Below are 14,547 nucleotides of genomic sequence, written 5' to 3' on the forward strand. Positions count from 1 at the left end.
AGATTATCAATTTTCTTTCATACAAGCCACATGTTGAATAGAAGTTGGGTCTCTGGTCGTGGCTGGGGTTGTGGTCAGCATGAACAAATCAAGACTGGCCCCAAATACACGCCGAGGCAAAAACATGAGTGGATGAAATCGTGGTAGCTGTTAAACAGCAGCACAAAGCGGCTGGTTTGAGGATAGACTCGTTCTTCAACATCTGAAGAGGAAAGATGAACCGTACCTGCAAGTCAGGATGACCTAGTCACAAGGTCACAACTACAGGCTCTATAGTTCGAGTACGGAACAAGTCACACCTTTGTTTCTGACCCCTTTTCAAAGATAAGCCTTGTGGGAATTACTTAGTTGCTCAAGTACGTAGCATTTGGACATATGACATAAAAAAAACACGAGTGACTCTCCAAAGTATCGATTCAGAAAAAGACAATTCATAAAGTCCACTGGTGCGTTTTTGTTTTTTTGTCTCTTTGTACTTGATGCTATCGCTAATGTGTCACCACAGAAAGCCAGGTGTGAGGTCCCTCAGTGGTCTGCTGGGCTTCAGGAAAAGCTCTCGACATAACAGCGATTAATTAGTGAAATTGGGGCAGACATCAGTCTTTGAACAATTCTGTGTGCTGTCACCAGGGATGGAGAGGGAGAGCCACGGGGAGGAGCCCCATGAAAAAGTGATGCTGAGGCAATGAAAGGTTAGTGTGGCTCGAGGCAGCTTCTTTTTATACCTGGTGGCTGGAGAGGAAAGAAAGGGAGGGAGGCTCTGAAGCTCATCCTTCACTCTTATCGGGACACTGAGGGTTGTCAGGTCATGTACAACCTTCCTGGTGCCGCACTAATGACGCCCCCCTCTTCCTCTGGACTACAAGGTCAAGTCTTGCCACCCAGATTTGCTTTATCATTCTGCAGCAGGGGCACGCAGCTCTGGAGGCTCAGCAGGACCCGGATGCTCCAGCACAGGTTCTCAAACTCTTTTGATTGTGATTCCGTTTTTGCTCTGAGAGAGAAAACAGTGCAGCACCTTGAGCTCTGAATGGAAGTATTGCAACTATCACACCTCCTCCTGGTCTGAGGTGTGACACGAGGGTGCACCTCCTCCAACCGCCTTCCAGGAATTTCTTGTTTCTTGGCTGACTCACAGTGATTTTAGATATCGTAAAATAAGTATAAATGTATCCAAGAAACATTCAAAGCTAACTGAAGTCTGACACATTTAATCCACTTTGTGTGTGTGTGGACTATCCAACTGTTCCGCCCCAGCGCTAAAATGCCTTCTTGGATGACTAAAGCTAAAGGAGACTGAAAGGAGAACTCCACCAATTTAGCATTGCATGCCTAAAACATTTTTGGCTCAGGAGGTAGAGTGGGTCGTCGAGTAATTGGAAGCTTCCTGGCTCAATCCCCAGCTCCCCCCAGAGGCCAGGGCGAATTGTCCTTGAGCAAGACATTGAACCCTAACTGGTCTTGATGCCGTTGCCAACACATTGGCACGCTACGTTGTAGCCTCAGCCGTCAGTGTATGAGTGTGTGTAGACGAGAGCAGCGGTATAAATACTCTTCATTTACGGTACAGCTGACAGTTTTAAAGAGGTGCAAACAAATTATGCTGCAAAATCTGTTTCCTACTTTATCCATGCAGCAGCTCAATAGCTCAGGTGAGAGCCTCAGGTGTGCTGGTGATCTGAATTCACATCAGTGGCGGGCTGCATATTTTCCTACGAACGCCAGTCAGTGGCGATAACTCCAATAGGCATAGAATGATTTCATCGTGTGTCTCTTCTAGACTTTCCAAACGTAATCAGACCACACGGATCAAATTATTTTGAGTCATGGGGGGGAAGCTATAAATCAATTTACACGCTGTTTTACAGTCTATGGGATGCAGCGCATCACGCGATGGCAGCCGTGGTTGTAATCCAACATCAATACCCAGTGCGCTTCCTGTATCCACCTCTTAATATACATCCATGTTTGTCATACTTTCCACCACAGCCCCAACAGACGCGGACTCAAGTGACACTTCCTCACACAGCTCCATCTGAACGCTTCATCCAACAGTTTGCACATCTGTGGACAGCTGATGGGTTTTCAGAAATCCTCAGTGTCCTAAATGGCATTGTCACTGCGACTAGGGGCGGGGTTTAGGAGTCTGGATTCGTTTCTGCGACCATATTGAAATCAAGATTTATCTATAATTTCCTCTGAGCAGCAGAGGATCTGTGAGTGACATCTGTTAAGCCTTAGAACTGGAGGCTAAAAATAAAGTGACCGGGCAGGGCCCTTTGCCTGCATCTACAGAAATCAGCTGGAGGACAAATGGTGAGATTCCTACCCGGTGGGACGCCATAAAACACCATCCACGCGTTGAACCGCACATACCAGGGTACACAGACACACCTCCCAACACAGATGCATGCACAGGATGGAAGCACGGTTGGATTAAACAGAAACATTTTGTTGGAGTCAACATCAAGGCACTGATTCTTATCTTCACCACGGAGGAGCTGACATCACCTCAAAGGAAAAAACGGATCCTCAGTCAGCTCTTAAGTCTCTCGGGCTGTTTAATGGCAACCTTATCTTCGAGAGTAGATGACATTGTTTCACATTTCCTCATATTTACATGGATCTGAATTGTCAGCGGGGAAAGTCTGCAGCAAGCAGCGTCTTTGTGCTGTGACAAAGATGGATTTGCTCTATTCTCTCTCACTGTCGCGCTCCAAGCAAAGCTCCGGCTTCATGACTAATCGCCTGCTAAATCATCGGAATTGTCGTGACATTTGAGGCACTGCCTGCTCATCAGCGGCTCATGCCTCAACAGCAGCGGAATAATAAAGCGATTAGTTAAGTTACAGAAGGGCTTCCTTGTCGAAATGATACCGAATCTTTGTGTGGATGAGAGTATCAGATAAATCCCAGAGCTGCAGTCGGAACAAAGTCAACACAAACTGACTCTGACATGGATGAAGAAAGTGGAATCTGATTTTAATACACAAAAACAATTCAACCGTCCAGGTCAGCCAAGTTCAGCCAATCACGGAGACGAATCTAAGGGGAAACTGAAGGCTGTTTTGCTTTGAGAGAACAAAGAGCATCCTAACTTGCATGCTAACAGCTGTTTTTCTTTACCAACAAGTGTCTCCGTCATCCAAATGTTCCCGTTTCAGATCACATCAAGCGATGATGTCGGGTTTGGAGGAAACCCCTGATGATTGAAAGATTGTTTCAATCAATTTCCAACAAACAAAGCAAAACATTCTTTGGTTTGAGCCCCTTGAATAGGAGGGCTTTCGGCTTGATAATGTCGCAACTGTCAATTTGGGCAGCTTGGAAGATTTAAAAAAAAAAAAAAAAAAAAAGCTACAAGAGTAGATTTTGCAACAATTAATAAAGACAATTGTCATCAGGATAACTGATCATCAATAACAACAGGGGAAACCTGGATGTACTGCACTCTCCTGGACACAGCCAGTAACAGAATTTTAGGGGATTTGACCGTTGTTGCCGTAATCAGCCGTTGAGCAGCCTTCACTGTGATTGTGTGTGATTTAATAGGAAAAAGGGCTCTCTTTGGAGCTTTTTAAGTGAGCTCACATGTCCATCAAATCATAGGTTTGGGGATAAAATTTGCTCCTATTGCGACAAACTGAAATCCTCAAGGAGTGATTTCATCATTCTGGTGCATTTCTGGTGTGATTTTGGAGCTTGAGGCCCGCTATCACACCGCTGTGTCCTGCAATAAACAGTGAAGCCACAACATCCCCATGTGAAGAAACCCCCAACCCTCTCTCTCTAATCATTTCATCTTTATCACTCGCTGCTCTGCCAGGTTGGCTTGATGTGCCTCCTCATATCACACACAGAAATCCCCCATAGTCTCACATTAGCTTGAGTTGCCACGTTTGCAAAAAAATAAATATAAATTATAAATAAAAAGGTAATGATGCTATTATCATGCTCTCTTACTATGCCGAGCGCCGCGCCTCACACCTTTCTATTTGAATAATGATTTATAATCATATTAGTTCTCTCCGGAGCCCCGCTCTGGAAAAGTAAAAAGCTATTATCCAGTTGTCAGCTTCTAGGAGACGCCGCAGGAGATGGAGCGATGATGCTGACACATACTGTGGTCATACACACACACACACACACACTCACACGTATGAACAGTGCATGCCTGCACGCACAGGCACACACACACACACACACACACACACACACACACACACACACACACACACACACACACACACACACACACACACACACCCTTTTTTCCAGGCTCGAGCAGGCATATTATTTGCAAATCTCCAGGTTTGTTTTGGGGTTAACTGCAGCAGAGAATCCACAATCACTCGCCAGTCAGAGAATATTACACCATATTGACTTGGAAACACGTTCCAGTATCTCAGCCTTGAAAGTCAAGTTGACATGGGGTAAATTTACTAGAAGAAATTAGAAAAAAAAAATTACAGTGAGGTAAGACAGATGTCTGGAACTGTGAGAGATAGTGAAACATATATAGATTGTGAGCTGAGAAAATAAGATATCATGCATCGCTGATCAATACTGTCACCTGCTTGGTCTAATCCTTTAAAATACATTTAGACACAACGTGACGGCAGCTTATCTCAGGTGGCATCGGTGTTTACATTCAAACTACATTTGCCTGCAACTCATGATGCCTTACGTGACAGCTTTCAGGTTGATGAAGCAGATTACTGCTGGCTTCAAGACACATGCAGTCTGTTACATAAAGTTTGGTTTAGTCAGTTTGTGGGGCTACCAGTGGACCTAAACCCCAAAATAAAACAGGTTCATTGGTGGGTTTTATTTTAGCTGATAAGCAGAGACGTTTGCTCAACACACTCAATTTTTCTTCCATTTAGTCCCCTCCCCCCCAAAAAAACCTAACTGAATAAATAAATAATAAAAATCTTGAAGACACTGTCATAACCAACCCTCAAACAGAGGGTTTTAAGGTACCAGTGGAAAATAAAAAGAATTCGGCTGGATGGGAAGGAGAGAGAGAGAGAGAGAGAGAGAGAGAGAGAGAGAGAGAGACACACACACACACACACACACACACACACACACACACACACACACACACACACACCATTCTCCTCTGAACCGTCTATCAATCTCTTATGCACACACACCTTCACACACAGGATCTAATCTGGTGAGATTTACATATGCAGGCCTTGGCGGCGGGTGTCAGGGTGTCATGTCAGCTGAATGTGATCTTCCATGTCGAGAACATTATTATCCCTGCGAGGAATTTAATACAGGGGCACGTGTATGTGTGAGTTGGAGAGGGGGGTGTGGTGGTCAAAATCCATCGTGGAGCTTTAAAGGAGAGGAGGGCATACGACATAAACACAGCTGGCTGCCAACAGGCTCTGACCTCGTCTTTCCCGCCTCGTTCAGGGTAATTTCTCAACAGGACCCTGGTGGCGGCAGACACAAAGAGCAGGCCAGCCAGCTGTAATTACACCATGCAAATGCCATTTGGGCCTTTTTAATACGGCTGGTGGCGTTTTGCTTCAATTGGTTTGCTGTTTATCACCCGGTGTACAGGCGCATCTGTGGTGCTGAGGGGAGGGGACAGGCGGGGGGGGGGGGGGGCATTCATTCATTCATTCATTCATCTGGATACTTCCTCCTTTTGCTTCCTCTTTGCCTCAAAAGCATTTATGGCTGGTCTTTTAATTCATCCGTGTCTTTATGCTCCAATATTAAACGTGTACACACAGCTCATCCACATCCAGCTCTGACAACCTGGTTTTAACACAGAAAAGGACTTTTATTCATGGAATAGGGAAAACATGTTAACCGATTATTGCTTTAAGTGAGGTGATACATTTTTGTTTTGGTAGACCCACAAACACCTCTGTTGGTGCCTGTGTGTGTGTGTGTGTGTGTGTGTGTGTGTGTGTGTGTGTGTGTGTGTGTGTGTGTGTGTGTGTGTATGAAGCTGCCAGTGAGGCAGGTAGCTCTGTCCAGCTGGGTGGAACAGGTGTACAGACTGTGTGTTCCCATCAGAATGATCTTTGCACTTGGCGGCTGACCAGACGCTCTCATGGTGTCTCTCCTCTCAGACGATCTTCCTGTCTTTTCTGTCCTCTTTCTCTCTCTCTCTCCCTCTCTCTCTTTGCTCCCCACCATCTCAGACAGAGTCTTCACACATACCTCTCCCCAGCGGCCCCTCCTTTGTCTTGGATGGGCGGCGGTGATAGCGCACATGTACACAAACACAAACACACACGTGGTGTACACAACCATGCATGACTGGACAAACGGTGTTGAGCGTGAGAGGCTGACGGGGAAGTAACTACGCATGAAGACAAGCTGACCGCAGACAGAAAGGTGTCCTGCACTGTAAAAAATGATCAAAGTCTTTTACAGATCTTTTTTTAGACTCTCAACAACTGGATGTGATTTAGATTTGTTGAATGGAAAAAAAAAAAACGACAAGACAATTTGTCACCTTCTTTTATTTGACTGAATTCTGAGTGGCTTCAGTCAGAAACGTGAAGCTCCCAGGTTGTCGCCCTCTCAGCTGAGAGGACTCCGGGACACTTGTGCATATGGCAGGTTCATTACAAGGTTGAAATGCGGAGGGCCTCTCAGTGTATTTTGGTCACTTCGCTGATGGCGTCCCGCGAGAGAAAACCACCAGCAACAAGAAGCGTTTAACCTCCTCCGAAACCCTGAGAAGCGTTTTAAAGCAAAAGGAAAAAAGAGGACGCCTCGGCTATCTCTTTTCATGAGAAACTCGACCTTTCAGCCCCCACATCTGCAGCCAGTCCCTCAGGTCTGATCAGAAAAGACAGGATATGACCTCATCTGTGACCCTCCGACCCAAGGAAGTGCTTCAAAAGAAAAATGAGAGTTCATCTAGGGAAGACTTGCACGAAAGAAGAGGTTATTATCTGACCTCTTATGGAGTCAATGCTGGGACTTAATGTTTGTTTTACACTGAACACGTGTCACGTATATGAGTAAATGCTGTCTTTGTATATTCATCACAGCTGTAAAGGAACATGGCGGTTCTATGTAATGGAGATGCTTTGTGTCCACCCACTTCAAAGCAGATCAGAGGACGAAGTATTCATCTTTCATATGCATTTTTTTTTGTTTTATTTCATCTTCATGTGGACAGTAAGTCCCTTTTTTTTTTTTTTAATCCTTCACTCCTCCGATATTTTTCCGACAAGGACTTGGACAAACGCATGAGAAAATGATGAACTCTCCCAAGCTTTCCAGACAATAACAGATGAACAGGAAGGTTAGTGGCCACTTCAGCTGGAATACCTGGCCACTGCTTTGTCAATAACAGCGCCGCAACTGCTAATAGAGCATTATGGGAGCCCAGGGACCAGAGCTGACAGGTGATTTATGTCGCTTCTGACGACTTCGGCCCTCGAACAAAGGCCTGATAAAAGAAGAGCTAGATTGGAACAAGCAGAATGATGAATAGACTACACCATCCAGAAGCCCGTCTCATTAGAGAGCAGGAAAGAGAGGGACTGAGCTCTGGCCATTTAGCTAATGTAGCGAGTCATTGTGTGTGTGTCTGTGTGCGTGTGTCTGTGTCCATCTGCATGTGTGTTTGTGTGTGTACAGGGGGACCCGAGCAGCAGCAGCTTGCTCTTGCCGCAGCAGTAGCAGGTTGGAAATTAATGACACACTAAATATACGGCGAGGAAGCTTGACCCCGCATAATGGCAACATATAGGATTAACCTTGGTTGTCACTGGGGGCCTTTGTTAGCCCACATGCTGTTACGGGTAAACAGGGGGCTGCACAGAGGTAGCACTGGGAAAAAAGAAGAAAAAAAAACATGCTGATTTATTTCCTCACTGCTTCAGGGGATAAAGCGCTGCATTTAGGATTAAAGGATTCAAAGTTTGCGTTTCATAAATAGTAAAAGCCTGGATAGTTGTGGGGAGGAGAAAGCAAAGCAAGGTGGATTAAAAGAGATGAATTTGAAATAGTCGATGCTTGAGTACATGAGATGAGAGGGGATATATTTGGGTTCTGCTGTGCTGCTTGGACACAACAAATCACTTGAAGATGTCACCTTGCACTCTGAGAAACTGGGATTTTCTACAACTGACTGATCAAAAAAGCAGATTAATTGATAAAGAAAATAATCATTAGTTGAAGCCAAGCGTTTTAAAAAAGGATACTCCTATATACAGTAGATTAAACCCCACAACAAGGCTAGTTCATGAACCAACTACAAGATGTTTAAGCCACCAATATATTTAAAACGCCTGGGAGAGAATGGCATTTTGTGTATAGTTTTCTATTTTTTCTGTATTTTCAAGAAGATAAGAGGCATATTTTTCTTGAAATCGAGTGTCCGTGGAAGAGAGGAGCGATGAGAGAAATGGAGGCTCAGCTTTAAGTCTCCCGACACAGAAATGCTTCTTTATTTGCATGTTTGAGCTTCACTTGCAGGATTCATCTGAGGGACCTGTGACGTCACAGTCTCAGAGGCACTGCTGGTGTCTCAAGAGTTTCAAGAGGTTTGGAGTAGCGCTCTCAGGTTCGATGGCCTGTAGCAGTAGGTGCTACCGTCGTCAGGTTTCCCTCAGAGTATTTTCAATGCACGTTTTGAAGCGTCACATTAGAAAAGGAAGGAACTCTTTTTTTTTTTTTTAGTTTTAGGAAAAGAGTAAGTGCACAAAACAGGAGATGGAAAACACGTTTCTGAAAAGCGTAACAAACCTTTAACTGGCATGACTGTGCAGCTGTTTCCCCTGCTGTCATTATCTTTGTCTCCAGACACCAGAGACACGTCCGATACCAGCAAGCACTACAGAACAAAAACAAATTGTCTGGCTTGTACAAGGTCTTCTTCTGTTGTAGAGGCCATGCGTGCCATCACCTCTACCACCATCTACTGGCAACATTACTCCGCCCGTCTTATTCACTCCAAACCAGTTGATGCAGTCACACCTGACGCACGTTTCCTTTCTTTTAACGGCGTATCAACAATTCCTTTTAAATTTGCTTGACAAGTGCCATCGTGCCTATTTAAAGGGGCGGGCCCTGTAGTAATTATATTAGTCACATCATGGGCCTGTCTGAGGCGACAGATTCTCCACCTGGGTTTGGCATGTTAGAATGCAAACACTTACAATAAACCAAAATTCAGAGCAAATTCACATCATCGCTCTCAAAAGAGATGTTGCTGAGGTATTCCAGTCCGCTCCACACTGGCTGATTAGCGGCGCTTGCTAGTGCAGCTAGCAACAAAAAGAGGAAAGTTTTATCCCCAGCATTGTCACACTGTGACAAGTCAGCCTGCTCACAGTTCAAACCCTCCCCGGCTGCAGCCCCCTGCTTTTATAGCCATGATGGATTTCCCATTTAGCTTGACCCTATATTCATTAAAAGAGGATTTAAACCTGTTAGAAAGGGAGAGCAGAGAGGCCCCTCGGGGACTGTGTTTGCTCTGCTGGCCCCCCTCTGCTTAGGACACACACTTTCGCTCACACACACTGGCCTATAACTCTCTGTCAGACAGGGCTTGTTGCGTACGGAGGGCCGAGGAGGAGGGTCCAGGTTTTATTAGTGGTAGCAGCTGCACTCCTCTCTGGCTCTATAAAAGGTAATTACTGCTGGTGGTAACAAGCTAATTGATTGCTAATTAGGTGAATGAGTTCTCTAAGTGCTGTCCCATTTATTGACAGATGGTGACAGTGTGTGTGTGTGTGTGTGTGTGCGCGCGTGTGTGTGTGTGTGAGTGAGTGAGGAGGAGAATGCGGAGATGCTCATAGGTAAGTCAAGGTACCACTATTTGTGCAAAATGGAGGCGTTTTTTGATAAATATGGAGATTGCTGTGATGGTGACAACACACATACACATACACACACGCACACACACACACACAGGAGATGAGGTGGATCTGCAGGCGTTGCTGGTCAAATGCTATTGGACAGTGACAGAGCACAAACATGAGGGATTCAAGGAGGACTCGCTGTCGGACAGGAAATGAGAGCTGAATGGGGGCGGCACACAGTCTGTCAGCGCACTCTGGGGACCACCAGGCCCCCGTATACACTTTCATATGGAAATGAGGGGCCAAGCTGACACAGTGGGAGAGTGAGAGAGAGAGAAAGAGAGAAGGGGAGAGAGAGAGAGAGAGAGAGAGAGAGAGAGAGAGAGAGAGAGAGTGTGGTTGGGCTCATCAGCAGGCAGAATGGAGGAGGGGAATGAACAGCAGAAGAAGATGAAAACTGCTCAGATGTGGAGGCAAAATCTCTAGAAAACTTGTGTTCAGGCTGCTGCTGACACGCAATCAGACAGTTTTAACATTCTAGAATTGTTGATGCTTTACATAGAGCACAACTTTTAACAGACATTCCAGCTGTGATGGGTCGATTGATGTTTTGCTAGCACAAGCACCCCATTAGATGACTTTGAGCTTCCAGAGGAGGAAATTGTGGCTTGATTGGTCCTGTATGATTATTTCAAAAAAATCATGTTTCTGACTGTTTGTCCTTACAAATGAAAAAGCCATCATTTCACTGGCCATCAACACATACAGAGGCGACATCACACAAGTAGAGGTGAACCTCCGCCAAGGTCCAAGTGATATTTCCTGGGAAATTAATGCCACAAAGTAAATTTGAATAAAAATTGCTCAGCTGGTTATTGTGTAATCCTGCCAACGGGACAGAAAACGAAAAAAAAAAATACAAAAGATTTTGATTGTTGACAGCAGAAAAATTATCAAGTATATTTTTTAATGCAATTTAAACATCTATCCCTTAGATACATGACTTTTCCGTTTTTCCAAAATCGCCATTAACGAGTTTAACTAAATAGGACCATCCTCATCCCTTCATAAAGACTGTCTGAAGATGCAAATATTATTCACTTCAAGTGGTGCTCAAGTATTTCCGCTTCACATTTGTGTACCGATACCAGGCTACGATTGGCTCCTAACTATGTGTGATGTCACAAAAGCTAGACGTAGGTTCACAACTTAAACTGAGTTTTCCGGTGGGAGAGAGAGAAACGAGACAAACATTAAAAACGGTCTTCATGTATCAACGCATTCCAGAGAAGCAGACGTTCACCATGTAATCTTAAAAAAGTTCTTTTTGGTTTTGTCTCTCATTTAATGCACTTCTATTTAAGTCACTTCATAATGAAGTTTTATTGAGTAACTATTTTATTAGACCACAGCGACTGTTTAAAACTCAAACACTCTGTTTTGTTCGTCCTGCTTCGTCTTCTCAATTTCCCCCAGTTAACTTCACCTCAGCCTCTCTCACTCTGTATTTTACTGCTTGATAAAAACTGCATTGTGACGATATCCTTTAACATTACAAGAGATAAACAGCTAAATCTCCCACCCTGCTCCTGCAGGCGGGGGCCGCAGAGCCGGCAGGCCTCTAGAGTTTCCTCTCTGATGGCATTTGACATGCCCGTTTGTGTCACAGTGGGTGGCACGGCCAACCGCACCAGTTGTTTGACGATTTACAGCCCTCAGGGTGAAAGGTTTATTGGACCGGACTAGTTAGTACAGCTAAAATAAGGATTTGGTGAAGGCTGGGGGGTCCCACTGACTGTCTCTGTCACCTGCTCCGAGCATCCACCGAAACACACTCTCACATGCACACACACACGCGCACACACACACACACACAGATGCCTATCTGTTTATGTCTGACAACACTGTAAAGACTTACAACTCAAGCAATAAAAAAAAAAGCCAGCTATGATTGCAGAGCGCTCTAGACAGGAGACGTTTGAAGAGAAAAAAAATACCACATTTAGTTCCTAACATTTATGGTAACCATGTTGTGGATTGTGTTTTATATTGTGCTTTTAAATGTTCCTTGTTATTTTCATCTTGAGGGGTGTAAATAAAAACTTTTCTTTTTTTAACTTGAATCAGCAATAAACTTAGTATTTTTCAAAAATATAATAATAATAACAAAATAAAGGAATAATGTTATTGTTACTTCTATTCCATGAAGTCTTATGGGTGGTTCTGAGCCAGCATGAGATGAGAAGATGAGTAACTCTCGTCTGTTTACTAAAGATGGAGTGACAGAGACCCAGCTAACTTGCTGATGCCGGTTCAACAAGTTCAATAAAAAGGTGCTCGTGATCCCACTGTGCTGCTACCGTTAGCGCCTAACTGATTCAAACTGTGGCGTTTCTCACTAAGTTAGTGTACAAAAATAAAACTGAACAAAAACATTTGAATACACACACACACACACACACACACACACACACACACACACACACACACACAAAAATCATCTTATCGTTCCAAAAAAAAGTCAATCTGAACTTCTTTTGAGAGTAATTCTAACGTAGGATGTTAAAACAGCCGGACCGTCTTGCTTCTCAGAGAGCGGAGAGCGTCGCTGTCATGAGAAAACATAATCACCCGACCTTCACATCACAGATAAGACGGACTGACCTTTGTGACCTTTGCCAGCCCTTTCCTGTTTCCTGTCAAGGCCATCTTCAGACCAGACAACGCTGATCACCTCCCGCCCGCCCCTCCTGCCCTTCTTCCTCCCCATTCTCTTTCTTTTTCTTGTCTTTCTGAAACCCTGCATGGAACATCGCCGTCTAGACACAGCGGCCCGAAAGGAGACGAGCCGTGAGCGCTTGCTCTTCCTTTTGTCCGGTGCCCCCCCATCTCCTCCCCTCGACCTCCAGCTCCCTCGCTCTGCCCTCCATTGTGGAGGAACAATGTGGTGTCACTGCCTCTTCCTAAACATATTGGGGTATTAAAATCAACCTCAGTATGAGCCGCAGGGGTGGGAGTGAGGTGAGGGGGGGGGGGGGGGCTGTCATGTCTACACACACACAAACATTCATACACACACTTTGACCTGTAGGGGGTCTGTCCTGAACCCATTTGTGTCAATCAGGAGGAGTTCAAAAGCAAGGAAATATTCCTACACACACACACACACACACACACGCACACATGCACAGAGCGGTTAAACTTGGCTGCGCACAGTGTGTCAAAGATCTGTCAGTCAAAGTGCACAGCAATTGGGGCCTTTTAGTGCGTGTGTGTGTGTGTGTGTGTGTATGTGTGTGTGTGTGTGTGTGTGTGTGTGTGTGTGTGTGTGTGTGTGCGTGCACGTCTGGGGGTCAAGTTCCTGTGAAAACACAGATCCCACCCAGAGATCCCCGGCGTGCCCACCCACCCGCCCAGCAACCCCAGCTCATCCACAGATGGAGCCAGATCTCTCCTCTTTCCCTGCTCCATCCTCTGATGTGACTAAACACATGGTTGCCGTGGCGACCACAGCCTCATACTGTGATTTGGCTTAATTGTCAAACTTATCTGCCCCTGCCTGCCTATTCAAGGGGCGTTACCGTGCACATCTTCAAAAAAAAAAAACCCAAAATGGTTTGAATCAGTTTTCCTCCCCTCTAAATCGCTTGTTTTAGAGAACAGCCAAAAAATACCTACACACACACACACACACACACACACTGATTTGTCCCTTTCCATGTCTGCTTATCATTCTCCAAAGACTACACCTTCACCCACATGTACGCGGGAGGGATAATTTATTCTGCAGCTCTCTGAGCCTCCTCTGCAGTGACCCAAGCAGACAATAAAGCATCTTCACAATGGAAATGTTAATTTCCTCATTATCAGCCCTCTTAATTATTTGTTGTGACAGATAATTGCATGCGGGGTGTTTGATATCAGCAATAACCTTCTGCCTGCGTTGTCAAGGGGGCCTTGTCGCCTCTCCCGCCCCCGAGCGTTGCCTTTCATGGAGACAAAGAGCGAGGAGTGTGCACATATAACCTTTTCTAAGCACTGCGCCTCCTCTCCCTTCGCCATAATAGGAATAAATATTATAGATTAATTAATCCGCGCTGATTATAATTTAATCACTTTGCCTCCCGGGGTCATTGTATTATTATCCCACTTAGTGCGTGGCTTGTACACACACACGCACACACACACATGCAGGAAAGAATGGCATTATTCCAAACCGAGATGATTTTTTCACCATTTTACTGACTTATTAATTACCAGTCTCACTGTACTACAAGGCTTTGGGCGTCTTCAGTGCACCCTCATAGACACAGCAGCATTCAAATGAGAGAGTAATGAAAGCACTGATGACTGAGGAAAAAAAACTTAATTGTGATGAATAAAATCAGCATTATAATAACGGCTGGGGGTGATGAAATGGAGCACACACACAAAATCTAACAATGTTGACTCACCATCTTATCGACACTAAAGAATGTGCTAATTTGACTGTTTGGTTTATTACACCATTGACATCCGAGGTTAGATTTCTCCCAGCGTGGCGCATCCTCATGAAGCACCGCTTCCTACATTTCCCAGAATACATCTATCAGTATCTTCTGTTGACACCCACCTTGTTTTAAGAAACGTATACACGAAGCTACTCACAAAGAAACATTGATGGGGGAACTGAACATTACATCCAAGAGTCACTTTGTCAGTTCTGACTCCTTGCGACAATCAAACAGACTGTAAATCAAAGGAAAGTCCC

At 44.8% G+C, this 14,547-nt stretch overlaps 1 long non-coding RNA gene across 4 annotated transcripts in view; it reads right to left on the bottom strand.

The window, feature by feature from the left end:
• Positions 1-14,547, bottom strand: part of LOC147272645 (uncharacterized) — a 118,030-nt gene that overhangs the window by 46,366 nt on the left and 57,117 nt on the right. Inside the window, exons 4-5 of one of the 4 annotated variants that reach the window (XR_015112071.1) lie at positions 14,445-14,525; positions 14,144-14,362 (exon numbers count right to left, since the gene is read on the bottom strand). The exons of 1 other annotated variant lie outside the window; for it this stretch is intronic. This is a non-coding gene — a long non-coding RNA (uncharacterized LOC147272645). Of the gene's footprint in view, positions 1-6,123; positions 6,218-14,143; positions 14,526-14,547 lie in introns of those variants that run through there. 2 more of the 4 variants (XR_015112074.1, XR_015112069.1) reach the window with 2 other exon arrangements.

The sequence above is a fragment of the Aulostomus chinensis genome, chromosome 1 (assembly GCF_037954235.1).
Source record: "Aulostomus chinensis isolate RoL2024-O1b breed Wild chromosome 1, RoL_Achi_v1.0, whole genome shotgun sequence".
Classification (NCBI taxonomy): domain Eukaryota; kingdom Metazoa; phylum Chordata; class Actinopteri; order Syngnathiformes; family Aulostomidae; genus Aulostomus; species Aulostomus chinensis.